A 19,127-nucleotide genomic window follows, 5' to 3' on the forward strand; every position below is an offset into this window, starting at 1 on the left:
ATAAACAAGGAATAGGGAAGCTTTAAAGCCTTTAATTTCAGGGAAAAAAGTATTTAAACACAACATGATTATTTCTAGTTACACCAGTAAACATATATGTATATATGCATATACATACACACACATACACACACATATATATACATACATATATATATATATATATATTCTAATGAGAGTTGGTTTAGAGGATATTTATAAATGTGAATAGCAGACTCTACTCCAGCGGGGTGGATGATGGCTGTGGCGTCCCTGGAAAATGATGACTCTAGAGAAGATAGAACCATAACACCCATTTTCAAAGTCTTTCTCTGAACTCAAAATTGAGAAAGCCTTTAACATGGTTCATTACATTTAAATCCTATGGAAGGGGAAGCCCTTGGTCCTGCCAAGTTTGTGTGGGAAACTAGTGCAGGGGGCATATGGGGGGGCAGTAAGGGGGATGGATGGGGGGAATACCCATATGGGGGAGGGGGAGGCCAGGGGATGGGGGCCTAAGGACAGGAAACTGGGAAGGGGAATAACATTTGAAATGTAAGTAAAGAAATATATCTAATAAAAAAATTAAAAAAACAAGAAGTTGAGAAGGTTTGATATTGTGATGCTCTATAGAGTATGTTTTAACTTGCCTTAGCGTTCTTCCACGTTTCCTCCTCCTCTAAACTATTGGTGCAGAAACCAAGCAATTGAGGAAACGTCGGGTAATTAGGGAGAGGAAATGACACGTGCAGACTGCTAGGAACTTTGCTCACAGATCATATAAAGCTGTGGTCAAGCTCGTTTTAAAAAGCATCAGCTGCTGTCTTTACTCTTTCTTCTTCTCTGGGGTGTTGGTCGTCCTTGACGGTTATTTTGTTTGGCAGATATCTTGCACCAGTTTAGGTCTCTGTCTTTATTCGTTAACACTAAGACTTCTTCTCAAACTGAGCACTCAGGTGTCTCCTGATTTAGAGAGCACGGGAAAGCATGGGAAAGCCCTTCTAACTATGTGTTAAGAGTGTGTATTTTTTTCCTTACTTATTGTGTCAAAGATCTATTGCTTTTTGTCTGAGATAGAAATTTCACCATATAACCCAATCAGGCTTAAAACCCACAGTAATTCTCTTGCCTCAGCATCTTGGCCTCTCAAGTACTGGTTGTAGGGATGTATTGTTGCACCCCCAAAAATCTCCTTCTAAAAGTTTCTCATTTTGCTACTTTTTTTTAAAAAAATATGATAGGCAGGCAGGATCTAGGCAACTCATCATTAAGGCAGACACACAAAGACAAGAACGGTGCAAAGAACTGACCATATGCAAATGAGTTAAAAGTAGAACTCTTCGTTATACAATAAGTAAATGCACAAACTATCCCAAATATAGTTTGTATTTGATCTATTTATTATAAATTATCAAGTGTCTCTTTATTGCATTTAATTATATAAGTACTTCTGTTCAGTAGAATTTACTATACAACTACATGATGATGTTTTATTATGAGAAATAGTAGTTGCTTTTGTAAATTAGTTATTTATTATCCATACTTAAATATACTTATTTCTAGTGTAAGGCACAATCTTTCTAGTGACTCATCATAATCCCTGTACATTGAAAGGAACCTGGGTGGTTACGTGGATATTCGTAAAACCATTGGTAGATTTAAAAGGCAAAGCATCGTAGTATAACTGCACTGTGTTGGTTAAACCACAGTTCTAGGAGGATGTTGGGCTTTTAAAATACAACAAAGATAAAACTGAAGAATCCATTTTAAGTAGTTTTAATACAATATATGTATAGATAATACCTATATTAGGCATTGCTTGTTTTTTTTTAATATTAACCAAAGTAAATCCAAACATTTGGTAAACATGACTGACAAAATATTTAAAGATGTAGTGAAAACTTTTCAATGGCTCAAAGTTTATATTTTCCTCTAAAGTCACACCACAAATGACAATGTATGGTTAAAAAGCATTTACCCATTTCTTTGATCTATTTAGAAAAACACAAAGATGTGGAATCAGTGAGCTGTGGGAGGCAAGTAAAAGAACAAAATCAAATTTAAAAAAGCACAGAGCAAACAAATCAGAGTCCCGAATAAAAGCCTGAAGACTCTTTGGCCCAAATTAACTCTTCCAAATTCCCTTTGCCTAAACAAACTAACATAGCTCTAGACAAAAACTTTGTTACCAGCAACAACTGTCCTAAGACTTGACTGAGGCTACCCAAACCTTCACAATGAACATGCAGTACTGTTCAAATAATCTTGAGGAGTTTTCATTTCCTTGTAACCAATCGTCTCTGTTTATAATGAATTCCAAGACTGGTACCGAGGATTTGGTAGTAAGCCAGGAAGAAAGTCCTCATAATTAAGAGAGTGGCAGGTGTGTGGAAGAGGGAGTCAGAAGGCAGAGCAGCCCAAGAATGCACCACTAAGAAACAGGGCTCAGCAATTTATCTGTGAAAACCTGGGGAGCTCTAGATTAGACGGTGAAAGGAAACTTTGGGGTCCGTAATAGAAGACTATAAAGTAAGTGTAGATATTCCAGTGACATAAAATGATGTTTTAGCAAGATAACATTTGTTCTCACCTCTGGTGACCCTGAATACAGACACTGACAACTGAGCTTCTACAAGCACCCTTCTAGCATACAGACATGATGTCATTAGGGGGCAGGAAGAAGGGCAAGCATAAGGACCAGGATATTCAGGGGAAAGAGGGTGGTTTGACATCTTATATCAAAACACCTTTAGGTTTCCTGGAATAGCCAGCAACTTAGGAAATCAGGCAGTTATGGTCATGGGTTCGGGTTGGAGGCATTTAAATGCCATGCCCGGTTCATGCTACAAACTCAGATACAGCTACAAGGGTGTATGATAGAGAGTGACTCTGCAACATACTGTGCATGTTTGAATCTTATTTATCCATAGCTGTCATCTTAAAAGTATCTAAAGATATGAGCTGATCTATTTTCTTCTTAAAGAATAGAACCGAGATTAGGAGACTCTCGGGTTCTTCCCACGGTGTCCTCAAGAAGCATCATAGGACATAGGAAGATCCAATGTCCGCTGGAAAAGGTGAGTCAGAGCCCAGGAATACGTGAGGGCGGTGGATAAAGAGAATATAAGATCAGACTCATAAATGGTCTTAAGATATTAGCTAGCAAGAAACAAGGTTTTATTTTTCCTTCCTGTAAGAATTTACAAGTGCAAAGAGACAGAGGAATACAGCAAGCAAGATTCCAGGAGAGTAGAGACTCATCTGAAGCAATGCAGATGATAGAAATATGGGGATAAGCATCCCTTAGTTTCCAAAATACACTTTGGGAGGTAATTGTTCCCTGCTTGGAACAAATCTCGTTACCTGACCTCGGAGGAAAACACCTACACTGTGTGCAGTGCCTCTTCAGTCTCTCTATAAAGCAAAATTTGAAAGAAATAACTTTTCTTCCCTCTGATGATTCAAGCAAAATGATTACAGACTCTTCACATCGTTTCTTTGTACTAACAAAATCTGTCCTCAAAAGTTTAGAGGTTTTCTTCCCACTCTTCAATGAATAAAATAACCTCCCAATTGATGCTGATGAAATTGGATCAGAAGATAAACCTTAATAGGAAAAAAGGGAAGGAAAGAGTAAAAAATTACTTTTGTTTAGACTCTGAAATAATTCGCTGTGTTTACAACCATGCATAAGAGGAAGAAAGATGAAACCCAAACTTCAAAACGAAGTTCCATGTAACTTCCGGGAAATGCAGTCAACATCTATCCAATGGTATCAGGGAGGAAAGGAGCTCCCAAGTGGTTAGTTTGCACAGCAGGCAGGCTGAATTGTGAAAGAGGCAGGTAACCGATGACAACAGCCAGCATCCTCAGGCAGGGAAGGTGGCTTGGCAGCTTTGTTTTCTCACTAGAAGGTTCACGGCGCTGGGCTTTGTGGACAGGAAGTCTCCATTATTGCGTCAGATGTTTGCCTGCTGCAGATCATAACTCACCAGTGATCGTAAAGCTAACGGTGTGCTAGCCTCAGTTGTCTCAGCTCGCACCTTCCGTTTGTTCTCATTGAAATGTTCTATTGTAGCTCCCTGCTCCCTTGGGCATGTCTATAAACACACTGAAGGCAAGGTCTCTGTATCATGTAATAATCCTCCAAACGCATCTCTGAGACTGACAGCCTTAGCATATCCTTATAACAATAGGAAGTGTCCATCTTAGGTGCCAGCCCAGAGCTGCTAAACTAGAAACTCCGAAAAGACTGGGCGGAGCTTATTGGCGCATGAGGCCTCGAGTTCAGAACATGTAAAAAGAGGAAAACAATGAAATTTGGAGAATGGGGCCCAATACTTTGCTGGAAAGGGTCTTTGTGACAATTCCCATGGTCAACAACAGTCTTGAGAGTCCCTGATAATGACGCACAATCAGGGGCCTCACACAATGCCTGGCGCAGTACGACAAGTAGCATTTAAAAAGTTAAGCATACAAGCAAAGCTGTTCATTAATGCTTTCAACCCAGTCTGTACAGTCGTCCCATTTGCCTAGAGACCATCCATCCTAGGTAAAAATGAAAGATCAACATATCCACGGCTACTCACACCATATTCCTCCTTTCTGGTTGCAAATGCCAGGCATCCTGGTGGCTGCTGTCTGTTTTAGGATTAAATTTTAGTTGATGACCAAAGACACAAGAGAAAACTTCTGACCTAAGTACAGCTCCTATTTCAATGTGGACTCCTTAAAGTTGGTTGTGTACTCCTCTTTCAGAGGAGAACCAAATTGTAATAAGCAGACATCAATCACTATATCAATAAGAGAATTCATTAATGCTCCAACTACCACTCCAGAAAATACCTCGCCATCTTATAATGGAGCCAGGAGTGAAGGTTCTAAATGACTATTCTAGCCATAAGCCCCATCTTCAAAAGGTCTTCTGTCCCAGCGCAGACTGGAAACCAGGAAACCACTATTCAATAATGTGTACCCCTCTCTGCTCTGTCTTCACTGAGAAAAATATAACCTTGAACTCAGAAAACTAAAACCATTTTATTAAACGATTATTATTCAAGCTGGGATTGCAGACACACAACGTTAATCCTGTGACACGAGGGGGCAGAGGCAGGCAGATCTCTATGAGTTTGATGACAGCCAGGGCTACGTAGAAAGACTCTGTCTCAAGTCACAAAAAGTAAAATATAAGATAAAGGATTAGTACTCATAATTATGCATCCTCAGGATGAAGAATTACTTTAAAATGATAAGCAGGGGCCAAACTATGTGTGTGTGTGTGTGTGTGTGTGTGTAGTATTTTATAGTATATCTAATATGTAGTAATATATACCATATATTAAATTATATGCTGTACATTATATATTACATAATGTATAATACTACATACTATATTATATAATATACCATACTGTATACAGTTATATACATCATTTTATCTAATTATAATATTAGTATATGTTATATAATAGAATTATAATAGAGTTATATAATATAATTATGATATTTATGTTATATAAATATAATTATTATATATAATTACATATAATGCGGTATGTGTATCATATGTGTTTATATATGCCAATGGAGGTATAATTTTTCTGTCAATTCCTTTAGTACTTAGGTTCCTCAGCTTTTCAACTCTGCAGCAAATTTCTCTGATCATGAACCTGCAAGGAGAACAGTCTTGGCCTTGGAGGTTGCAGTCAATAACTCTTCAGTGCTTTTGGCCATGGAGTTGGCAGTACATTGTGGTGATTACGACAGTTTGGAAGGAAATCTCAAAGGCACATGTGTTACACATTCGCTCTTCACAAAGTGATGGTGCTCCGATGTGATGCTTCCAAGGTGACACTTAGAAGAGGAAAACGTTAAGTTCCTAGGTTGTTTCCCTGACAGGATTATGAGGACCTCAGCCCTATCCTGTCTCTGGCTGCCGTGAACTGAGCTAATTTGTCCCATCACACGTTTCCTCATAAGATGCTTCCTAAGCTCAGGACCAAAGGAAATGATCCTACTGGCTATGAGTAGAAATGTCTGCAGCCGAGAGCCAAATAAACCCTCCTTCCTTATAGCAAATAAAATAGGACAGTGTGGTAGAATAAGACCACTCACCTTACGTTTGAGAAAAGATAGAAGACAAAATAAGTGGTCATTATCCCACAGCTCCCTTGGAGCACATGCCCAATGACTTAGAAACTCCCTGCAAGGAACCACCCTTCAGGTTTCCACTAACTCCTAATATTACCAAACTGGGGACTAAGCCTTTACCAATATGAGATGCTAAGGTCCATTCTGGATGCAAATTAGAGCAGAGTTGCAAAGGAAAACACAGGTCAGCTAGAGACGTTCAGATAGGCTGTGACTCTCTAGTTGTGTTTTAAGATGTTCACACTAATCGCACCAGACACTTCCTTAGATCCAATTAACAACAGCAAGCTCTCTAGTTGCCATGAATTGTGTCCCTATTTCCTCTGTACATGGTGAAAAGGATTAGTGAAGAGCTTCTCTCCCCCCAAAACAACCTTCCGTACTGTGGAAGGTAGAAAGTGTTCACTGTGGTAAAAAAAAAAAAAAACACTGTGGTTTTATTGGACATAATTTCAAAATACTGTTACGAAACAGAAAATCACCTTGAATTTCTTGCTTTCACACTTACGGCCAATTCCAATTCATACAGGAAACAAACTATTATTCTAAACACATGAACCTAACCAAATAAGATATGTATTTTATTCCAGTTACAAATACTTTACTGATCACTAGTATTGGATTAAACTTTTTTCCAGCCTTCAATTTTATAAATTTCCTTCACACTTTAGAAAGTGGGGTCCTGCAAAGGGGTTACCTAGGTCCAGACCACTCTCCCAACTCTGTCCAATCTATTTCAATTATTTGCCAAATCGATCCTGCAAAGTAATAACTCCATCTGTGGACGTGCTTACAATTATATTTCAAAGTCTGGTTTCTTTTCCTGGGCCACTTTTCTCTGCCTGCCGGATTGTAGTTCTATCTACTCTTTAAGTAACCAGGTCTATGACTCACATTCTTGGTGTTCTCCCCTGATCTGGTCCACGGCCATAGGTACCATCCATGCATACTTCATCCTAACCCCCGGTCTCATATAACCCACTTAGTGTTAGACGTTTGAGCGCAGCTTTTAGAGATCTTCGGATTCAGATTTCTCTAAGGTGCTTTATGATCTTCGCCTCCAAACTACTCATCTTTGCAGACACATTTAGAGCAATTATCTAGACTGTCTTCAAATATAATTCTCTTAAGCTTTACAAACAACTCCAAAACTCTGTCCATTCCAATTAATTTTAGCTTTTTAAGTCTTAAATCCACTGACTTGTCTGTCTCCAGTTCTACCACACTGTCCCAGCCACTGCGAGGTCCCTAAGTGACACATCCGTCTACCCTCCCATGTTGCAGTACAATCTCTCGATATATGTAACCACAGATCCTATCACGTCACTCTCAATTTGTCCCCACCTACCGTATCCTCCTGTTCTAAGGAAGAGGTGTGTGTGTCTTCGGCATAACTTAGACACTTAGCTTGAATTCTGACTGAACCAGGGTTTGCAGTGCCCAGTTGATTCTGATTCATTTACCTCTTGCTTTTTTATTCTCTACATGCGACTGTAGTGGCTTTCGTTTACCAGTTAATCATTTCTTCATCCCGGGATCCTTACTCTCAGTGTTTGTCCTGGTTGCACTGAGTTCTTGTATCACGTTTATTGGATTCCAACCAACTTCAATACAAAGGCATTTTCTCCAAACACACTAAATCAGAATATATTTTTCTCAAAGTTACTCCAGTACAGGTGTGTGTGTGTGTGTGTGTGTGTGTGTGTGTGTGTGTGTGTTTGCATATGCACTCACAGAATATTGGTCATTAATGGATAAGCCTATTTCACCAGTCCCTTAACCTATGATGTCATCTGACTGTACCAACCAGAATATGCTGTTGGTGATGCTATGTGACTTCTGGGCTGGGTCACCTTTGTCTGCCAGACTCACTCTCTCACTCTCTCTGGATGCTCATGTTTGAAAGTCAAGCATAGTATTGTAGGTGGCTCAAGGAGCAGAAGCCTTACGTGGTTGTATCCAGCTGCCCCGGCTAAAATCCTAACTAAAGGTTGGCATCGTGCCCCAGACATCTGAGTGAGTGCCTTCGTGAAGATTCTAGTCTTCTCCCTGGGACACCACCTGCTAAGTTCCCAGACATCAAGGGCGAAAGGCCACTCATCATGGCTGTGCCTGTTTGAATTCCTAGCGTGCTGAATCTGTGAGCACAATAGGTCTTTCTGAATCGACTACGTTTGAAGTTAATTTATTATACTTTCCTGATGGATGGGGAAATGTCTTTCCTTGTCTTTTTTAGACCAGCCATTGCTATTCTAGACATGTGCATCACAAAGTTCGGTTCTTTCAACTTTACCTTTAATGTCTACCTCCCCTTCTACCTCAGAAGTGTGATAAGGAGGGGGGGCTCTCTCTCAGCTTTATTCACTGCTATCTCCGGTAATGTATTCAGTAAATACATGTTAAATTATTGAGTGGAATTCTTTAGAAATTGTTTAAGAAAGAGAATCCTGATATTCAGAACTTGAAAGAGAAACTTAAATGAGTAGTGTGGACTTTTTGAGTCCTTTCATAGTAAATTAATATGGGAGGCTGGGTTGTTGTGCCGTGGGACTCCTTTCCAGTGGGGCTTTTGTCTATGAGATGAGGGTATATCGGGCTGGAAGAAGTGGATCCGTGTCCTAATCTAATGCACAGAGCTAATTGTTTATGCTAAAGTCATAAACAGGACATTAATGGGAAACTTTTTTAAAGAAATATATTATTTTGATACTTAAACAAAAATGCCCAGTTTCTCTGGAAAGTCAGCAAACTGATTGTGTCATCAGAGAAGTGACAGAAGTGACAAAAGTACATGGGTCATGGTCTCCTCATACCACGTGTGTCACCACTCCAAGAGACAAAATCAGGGTGTTAGCAGCTATACTGTGGCCCAAGATACTGAAGGCAGTCCGTGGTCCACCATTACCTTACAGAAATGGTGAAACTGAAGTGGATAGAGAAACTTCGTTCAGGCACATGAAATCGTATAAAACTTACTCAGGAAGATTTATAATAATATAAGTAAAATTACATGAACAGACTCACGAACGCTGTCTTCACATCTGACCTTTTTCTTCTCTCAATTTATACACCTTCTCTCAATACACACACACACACACACACACACACACACACACATATATATATACATGCATTTTTTTAAATCTGTATTTATTTTCGTATCTGCAAATGTTTTGTGCACCATGTGCATGCCCAGTGTTCATGGAGGCCACTAGAGGGCGTGGAGTCGCCAGGAATCAAAGGTGATCGTGAGCCACCATATGCATGCTGGGAATGAAACCCGAAAGGGCAGACAATGCTCTAGTCACTGGAACATCTCTTCAGTCAAATTTTTTTTGTTTTCGTTTTAAACATTTTTTTCTCAATATATCCACATTAGTAGTTCATTTGGGATAAAATTTCACATTTTCAAAACTGACTTAATGCAGCATTTAAAATTAAGAAAAACATGCAATTAAAAACGGATGTTTGCAGACCTTATAAAGTTATTTCCATCACTATTAAAATCCTATAGCACTGAAAAGTAGATTAAAAAAAAACGTAGATATAGGAAAAGTCGGTAAAAGGAAATGAACATTCTTTTGTACAGAGAAAGAGCAATAATAAAGTATTCCAAGGATTAGTGCCAAAATAGAATTCAGGTTTTAACTAATATAGAAGAGAAGGCGCAATAAATTCCCTACAACTACCATTCAAAACCATGCACTTTGAGATAATAAAATGCCCAGTCAGAATGGCTTGTCATGAAAGATTTCTGCAGTGGATAGGAAAATGCCAACAGAGCATTACTGTAAGCATATGTAAGATAATGTATTAGGCAAAAGGCCATCCAAATCCCATTTACAATCTAATTGTGTCTGAGTTATCAGCAAAACTCAGGGAACAGTCCGAGCGGACGTTACGGAGTAGCAATCCCCGAAGGCACAAATGTAGCGTGCGCCCCTAGCGCATGCCTTTAAACAGAAAGTCTTGCAGCGCCACACTGGAAAAGTACGCAGACTCGATTCAACCACTAATTCCGGGACTGCCTGAATCAATCTCACAGCTCGTGCGGTCTCCTGCTTTCTTCTCTCCCAGCTACAAAGCTCGGCATTCATTCCCTTTCTACTGCTCAGCTCACAGACTCGCCAACCAAGGCTAACATTGCCTAACACCTACTCCCTGAAAATTTTTACCAGCAAACTTCTCACTGTGTCTGTGTAACCCTTCCTCTGGGGTAAGTAGTCCCATGCTCAGCACAGACAGCTCCCACGGAATACTAAATAAAATGTTTTACCGACACTCAAAAGACCAATAAAGCAAAGAATAGTAGTGGTGTGTTCTTTTTATGCAGGAAGTTGACTCACTTTCTGTAATGAAGACATAAAGATATTTATCTTGCTGGATTCTGGCTGCACTGTACCCTTACTACATGTCAGTGCAGAAAAAGTTATATGAATTTTGCCTAATTCATGCTGTTTTGGAAAACTATAAATTTTGTCTTGTTTCTCACTAACTGGCATTACATCCATGTATGATTTATTTTTTAGTTTAAATTACTGTACTGTACAAAATTAGCAGGAGCTTAATGCCTGTGCTGTCTACTTTACAGTATGTGTAGTAATATATACAGTCCTTGAAAATACCAGTATTACACATCTGGATTACAGCAATGGAATATTAATGCCATATCTCTTTATATCTTTCAACTCCGCCAAGAGTAATGGCTCTGCAGGGCTATAATTAACAAATTCCGCTTGTCTTTCTTCTAATTAAAATGATTTTCATGTTATATCCAGTTTTCCTTATTAAACCAGAGCAAAACAATTGAGCCGACTAAGGCATTAGCATGTAGGGATCGCTATTCTATGATAGCTCTTTCCTGTGCACTCTTTCTTTTTTGATTTATTTATTTCATTTCTTATTCTGCAGACTCTCAGCACAACCTGTCAGAATTAGAAGTGTCTGTAATGGAACGCTACAATTCTCTTTACATCTACAGTGTCCCAAACACAACAAAGGCCGATCTTAAAAACAGGTTGAAACCATTGTTCATGCCTTCCACACGTTTCAAAATGCAGCCCATTGCGGATGGGCACGCAGTGCGCTTCTGCCATCTACCGGCGAAGTGGCAGATTGCAGTTTCCATCATTCTACTGCAGTGCATTCAAGACAATAGTGATTAAGTCAGATGCATTAGGGAAGTCAAAGATAGTTTCTCCCGGCTTTGCTATACTCAGTATACTCTCTTCCAATATTTCCGGGAAAATGTATTCCAGAATTAGAGAGAGTCAAGAATGCTTGAGAATATTTCTTCTGGGGTAAAAACTAATGTCTACATGAAAAACCGTTTTAGGACCACTTCTATTGTTGTTGTTGTTTATATTTAATTATTATATATGCTTACATTTATTTATTTTCACTTATTTACACTTCAAATGTTGTGCCCCTTCCAGGATCCCCCTCCACAAGCACTCCACCGCATCCCCTCTCCCCTTCACCTCTAAGAGGGTGCTCACCCACCCACTCCCACCTGACTGCCTCCATGAACCAAGCACATCCCCTCCCTCTGAAGCCCAACCAGACAGTCAGTCCTCTGTTACATATGTTGCAGAGGCCACAGACCAGCCCATGAAGGGCAGTCTCTGGATGGCCTTTTGTTCAATCTCTGTTCCATTTTTTGTCCCTGAATATCCTTTAGCCAGGAACAATTCTGGGACAAAAGGTTTTAGTTGGGTGTATGGCCCCATCCCTCAAATGGGGGCCATGTCTATCTGTTGGAGGTGATCTATCTCCCTCTGTTGAGTATTTCAGCTTATATCATCCCCATTGGTACTTGGGAGTCTCTCATATCCCTGGTGTCTGGGACTTACTTGTGGTTCCCTGCCCTCAGTCCCCCAATCCATGCTGCTGCACATTTCAATTCATTGTCCTGGTCCTCTGGGCTTCTCCCCCATACCTGATCATGGTCCCCTTTTCCCCTCCTCCTCCCCTCTTCCACCCACATCCTTCCCTCCTTCTGCCTCCTGTGATTATTTTGTTCCCCATTCTAAATGGGATTGAAGAAGTATCCACAGTTGGGCCTTCCTTCTTGTTGAACTTCATGTGGTCTAAGAGTTGTATCATGGGTGTGCGAATATCCACTTATCAGTGAAGACATACTATGTATGTATTTTCGGTCTAGGTTACCACACTTGGGATGACATTTTCTATTCCATTCATTTGCCTGCAAAATTCATAATGTTCTTGTTTATAATAGATAAATAGCATTCCATTGTGTAAATACATTTTCTGTATCCATTATTCTTCCATTGAGGAAGATCTGGATTGTTTCCAGCTTCTGGCTATTATAAATAAGGCTGCTATGAACATAGTGGAGCATGTGTCCTTGTTATATGTTGGAGTATCTTTAGGGTATATGCCCAGGAGTGGTAGAGCTGGGTCTTTGGGTAGAACTATATCCAATTTTCTGAGGAACCGCCAGATTGATTCCCAGAATGGTTCTACCAGTTTGCAATCCCACCAACAATGGAGGAGTGTTCCTCTTTCTCTACCTCCTCACCAGCATCTGCTGTCACCTGAGTTTTTGATCTTAGCCATTCTGATTGATGTGAGGTGAAATCTCAGGGTTGTTTTGATTTGCATTTCCCTGATAGCTAAGGATATTGAACATTCCCTTAAGTGCTTTTCAGCCATTTGAGATTCGTCTGTGAGAATTCTGTTTACCCCTGTACCCCATTTTTAATAAAGTTATTTGGTTTGATGGTGTCTAACTTCTTGAGTTCTTTGAACATTCTGGATATTAGTCCTCTTTTGGATGTGGGGGTTAGTAAAGATCTTTTCCCAATCCTATTGACAATGTTCTTTGCCTTACAGAAGCTTTTCAGCTTCATGAGGTCCCATTTGTCAATTGTTGATCTTAGAACGTGAGCTATTGGTGATCTATTCAGGAAGTTTTCCCCTGTGCCCATGTGTTTGACTTCTTAATGTGCATCAAGTGTATGGAGACAGGAGGAAGAGTTTAGATTTCCAAAACCTGGGAATCTAAACAGGGAGAAAAATGTATAAAGTCCAAGGTAAGCATTAACCAATCCCGTGAACATTAAATTTGGTTCAAAAATGGTTCTTTTTCCATGAGCACATCCAATTGTGTAATTGCTCCACTATTCAGAAGGTAACCATCTCTTATGGTCTTTTCCTACTGAGTAATCGGCATTCAATATTTAACAGAGTTCTGAATTCACAGGAGCATTTTACTCTTACGATGCCAAGTCTGGTATTTCTCTAAGTGGGGATCAGAGGACTGAGGTACAGAGAATCTGTAGAAACGCCACCAACACCTGCTCAGCCACGTTCATTCTCCCTCTAGTCACAACAGCAAGGAAATGGAAAGAAAACAAAATGCCCTCCAACTCCTGAACAGGTGATGAGGATGTGACACACATTTAGCTGTGAAGGAAAATGAAATCATAAAATTTTCAGGCGAATGGGCAGATCTAGACAATAATAAATTTAAGTCAGGTAACCGAAACCTAGAAAGACAAATTTCCTCTGGGTGCATCCTCTCCCACTGAGGCCAGACAAGTGGAAGTTAGGGTACAGGATCCATTGGCAGGGATGAGATTCAGGGACAGCCCCGGCTTCAGTTGTTGGAGGACCCACATGAAGTCCAAGCTGCACTTCTCTGGAGTAACCATGGAAGCTAAGAAAGAAAAAGGACCATTGGAGAGGGAGGGAGCTCAAAGGAAGGATGGGAGGACATGAGTCTAAGAAGGGGAAACGGGAAAGTAAGGGGCAGGCTTTAACTAGGAAAAAGGGAGGATGGAGAAATAATTTTCTCCCTCTAGAAAGAAATACAATATCCCGTAAGTCCCTCACCCATTGTGCATTTCTTTTCCCATGAGCCTTCTGGCCTCGTGCTCTCCGCTGGCCTCTTCATGCTTTCCTCCGGTTTAGTGAGTCTGCCAGAGGCCACCTCAGACAGTCCTTCTCTGACTGACCCTGATTCCATTAGAATCAGCTCAGCAGATAATTTGTCTTTGTCCTATGACAAAAGGGGTGTTTTAATCCTTAATCTTGGGGTCACTTATTTGAATGTCTGTGGATGAAAGCAGTAAGATATTAAATCCTAGAGGAAAAGGCATCTATGGTACTATTACAAAAGTCTACATTAGTTTAACCTCTTGCTTATGGCTCCTAAAGACTGAATCTGTGGGAAATCAGGTGAATTAAGTACCTCGAAGACAGAATGCTTATAAATAGACAAGGTATGGGATGCAGAAATTGAGTCACAAGAACTGTCAAGAAAGTTACTTTAGTGTGTTGGGTTTGAAACTTTTCCAGTGAGGTCATAAACCATGGGAATTCAGGCTGGGAACTGGTTTGAAGAGTCAGCTGAAAAAAATTGTGATGTAGAATCCATCCACATTAAGAGGATTGGTCATTATATAGTAGTTACGGAAAAAAGTTCAAGACAGCGAATTGAAATCTCATCCCCTCTGGTTACTTTTGACGTACAAGTGAGCTTTATGAACTGTGATTGCCGACCGTTCCGCGTGACCGTGGAAAGGTGTGCGCCTATTACTGTGTTTTCAAACATAAATAAGAGCAGATGCTATGTGGCAATAAAAACGAATGCAAAAATCAATCCACAGTATCGCAGACTCTTACAATTTTTATTATAAGAATTTTAAATAAATTGTATATTTATACTTAACATTAATATTCAATGTTGTTAAACATAATGGTATGTTTATGCTTAAATATAAAATATAATGATATTTATGTTTAAATATAAAATTTTATAAACATTTAATTACAGTTATTTATTACAAAGCTGAATTTTGCATGAAAAGCACAGGTCTTCAGGCATCAGAGATCGAAGGCTGTAAAGTAATTACCATCCAGGACACAGATCAGTCAGGTTTGGGGTAATTCCTTTCTCTTCCACCTAATTCTAATTCTCTTCCCGTGACCAATGGAATTTCCCTTACCTTTTAATTCCTGGTTGAGCAATAACAATAAAAACCATAGCGTTCACAAACTTACAGTGCTTTAGAGTGGAGACGTAGAGTATTATTTATTTTTAAGACACTATTTTACACAGCCAAATGTCACCAACTGTTAATCCTTGAAGGTTACATTCCAACCACAGTTTTATTACATGGTGCTATGGCCACAATCACCTCTGGTCCAGCCACCAAACACTGAACACATCGGTCAATGAAACAGTAGACGTGGGCAAGAGAAGTCCTGTTATTTACATGGCAGACTAAGTCCACATTATCCTTCTCTATTGCTGATGCAAGGGGGATGGCACATCCTCCTGATTCCTCTTAGAATTTTCTCAATGCTGGATTATCTGGCTTCTCATCTGCGACCGGAAATAAGCAGGAGCGAATTTTAAGCTCTCTAATCTCGAACGTACCTAAAGATAAGTAAATTAATTCTAAGTGTAAAACCTACTTGAAAGTTCAATACTATATAGCTTCTTGAACAAAGAAAAAAATCAGATCCATGGTGAACCCCTTCCCATTCTACTCTTTCTGTTCATTATTTGGGACATGGTACAACTTCATTTGTTAAAGAACAGTATTCAGGCCTTCTTGTTTAAGAAAATGAATCGTCATATGCTACCACCAGTCCGGACACTATTGTTGGTGCCAAGAAGTGCTTGCTGACAGGAGCCTGATACAGCTGTCTCCTGAGAGGCTCTGCCAGAGCATGACAAATACAGAGGTGAATGCTCTCAGTCAACCTTTGGACTGAACATGGGTACCCCAATGGACAAGTTAGGGGAAGGACATGGGGGAGCATGCTCATAGAAGCAAGTGGGATGGAATAGGAGGCTTGCAGAAGGGAAACCGGGAAGGGGGGTACCATTTGAAATGCAAATAAATAAAATAACCAATAAAAAAAGAAAGAAAATAAATCATGTTCTGACCCTTGGCATACCTATGGAAATTAACTCTCTCTTGAAAGAAGAATATGAATCCTAGTTTGAGAACATGCTTTAAGCAACATATGTTATACAGACAACTCTCCTCACCTCCCTGGAGACCAGCAGGGGATCTGACAGGGTGGAAACCAAAAAGCACATCGGCCTTGAATGGAAATATTGTTTAGACCTCAGCCATTCCCTATTCCCTTTAAGAAAACCGAGACCCACACACTGCGTGACAGTTAATTCCTTTCACAGAAATTTGTTTTTCTGCAGATCAGGTAGCGAAGAAAAGATTAATCTTCAAGCAAAATACCAGCAAAAGCATAAACATGTTTTTTTTCCTACCTGTAGCAATGAATTAAACATTTCTTTGGGGGGCAGAACAAAAGCCTTTGCTGCGTTTGAATGGCCTGGAGCAAATCTAGTGGCACTCAAAATTTTTTCATACCGCTGATTTATTACGGTTGTTCTGCATAACCCAGAAGCCATTTCAAATTAAATCATCTCGCCACTGTCAGAAGGAGAATTTACCAAGCAATAGTTGAAATGCAAATCGTCATATTGAAGATGAATCCTTAACAAGCGATTATACTTTAAACCTGAAAAACTTTGTATAAAGAAGCAAAGTTCGAAGACTTCTTAAGGGTGCTCTATGCAATCAATCATGTATACTTTTCCGAGAGTAATAAATCTATGTAGTTGCTAAATTATAGTACTAGGGCATCTTTTTGTTTTCAGTCATGTGCCGTTTTAATTAAATTTTAAATTTGTAAGCACAAAAACCTTATGAATACAAAACCCATTGATTTCACATGTCGCTACACAGAACAGTGCCTTCTATGTTTTCATACTATCGGATCCTGACTAATGTTACGTGGATCTCCTTTTTTGAAAGACAGGCCTTTATAATCTCAGGTCAAATACTACAGAGTACTGGAGAACTAAAGCAGATCCTGAAGGTGGGGTTTCAGAGATATTTCTCCGCTGTCAAATCTCTACACAGGCCTTAAGTATCTGTCATTCTTTAATGTATCTTAAATTTTCAGATTAAGTAGAGTTTTAAGTGTCACTTTATCTTTGACAACATCACAACTGTACACTGTATATTGCAATCATACTCATCTCCTCATTACCTTCTCCTGCTCTCTTCCCACTCCTGCTCACCTCCTTCTTCTCAATTCTTCCCCCTGCTACTTCCTTGCCGTGTATGTGTGTGTGTGTGTGTGTGCATATTTGTGTGTGTTTCTGTGTGTATGTGTATGTATGTGTGTGCATGTGTGTATGTGTGTATGTGTATGTGCACATGCGTGCATGTGTGTGTATGTATGTGAATGTTTGTGTATGTGTGTGTATATATGTGTGTGTATGTGTGTATGTGTGCATATTTGTGTATGTGTGTATATATGTGTGTGTATGTGTGTGTATATGTGCATGTTTGTGTATGTGTGTATGTTTGTGTGTGTTTGTATGTGAATGTGTGTGTATGTGTATATGTGTGTGTATGTGTGTATGTATGTGTGAGCATGTGTGCATGTGTGTGTTTATATGTGAATGTGTATGTGTATATGTGTGTGCATGTGTGTGTGTGCACACGCGTATGTGTGTGCGCGCACGTGCATGAAGGCATTGTACAAGTGATTATGGATGTTCTATGTGTTTATGGATATAACATCCATATTAAATCCAACAGGATGCATTCCATAGTATTAGTCCCTATCCACTGGCTCGTATAGTCTTCCTACACCCCCTAATCCCCTGCTCTCTGGGTCATTAGAGGGGGTGACACAGATGCCCCACTTAGGGCTAAGTGCTCAGTAGTGTTATTATCAGGTTTGGACCATTATAATAATTTGGTTCTACATTTTGTCTTCCTTCTTTTGATTACTAAGGCAAATACAAACTTTGGCTAATTTACTGAAGCACTCATTTTCTGTTTAGTATAAGATTTAGACAAATACATGTCTTTTGCAATGACAGAAACTGTAGACATTTGGCTTTAAAATCCAGGTTTATTAAGAAAGTGTGGGGGAAAGTGACATTTTGCTTGAGAAAATTCTGTTCTAATGTGACGTCCATGTTCTGGCAACTGAGACTACTTTCTCTCGTGTGTAAAATGGGGCAAAGGTATCAGCCTTGAAACCCTGACAGGATTGAAAGAGTCAAGCAAAGGGGGAAATATGTGGAGTCGATTTTTCAAGGAATAGCTATACTTTTTGTGTGTTTTGTTTCTTGTTTCCTTATATCAACACACTGGATGCTTGGTGGGTCTTGGTTTTGCATGCTTTTGACATAATGGTATTTTTTCTGATTACTGATTTAAGATCTTCCTTTCTTACTTGCAGAATAAAGTTTCACAAATGAACTTGTTTGCTTTCTAATGAGAGACAGAAAGGGGGTACATCCGAATGGGAGAGGAGGTGCAGAGGAGCTGGGAAAAGTGGAGTGAGGGAAAATTGTTACCAGAATATACTATGTGCGAAAATAAATCTATTTTCAATAAAATGAAAATAAAGAATATGGTTTCGGCTTAATTTTGTTTTGTTTTTCTAGCAAAAGCTCTGTAGTTACAGAGTACTGGTGTGTTTGCATTCAGTTTCTTGCATTATCAGCAATGGTACACTAGGTCCAGGATGAAGACTCATCTGAGAAAAACGCTGAACACGTCTACCTGGCTGTAAGTCAAGATGTGTCGACCACAGGATAGCAGATAAGGATGAACTTCACTAGAAGCACTTCCACAAGATTAAACACTTCTGTCTCGATGTCAGAATTAGAATGGAGACCTCTAACTTTTCACAGCTAAACAATATGTTTAATTGAGCCATTGAGTCCATACAGAGGCAGAATTGTTAAACAGAAAAATCATAGAACCATCAGGCCAAACTTTGCTTTTCCCAGACCATTGTATGGTTAATAGATTCTGGATATGACATTTAGAACCTTTGATTTGCAGTTTCTTTAGCTACATAATAGCAACAAATCACCCACCCTGTCTACTTTCGTTATTAAAAAGACAAAATAGAGAAATGCATAAATCTTCCAGGAGCTAAACATCAATGCAAAGCAGTTCCTGCCC

This window comes from Rattus norvegicus, chromosome 15 (assembly GCF_036323735.1).
Source record: "Rattus norvegicus strain BN/NHsdMcwi chromosome 15, GRCr8, whole genome shotgun sequence".
Lineage (NCBI taxonomy): Eukaryota > Metazoa > Chordata > Mammalia > Rodentia > Muridae > Rattus > Rattus norvegicus.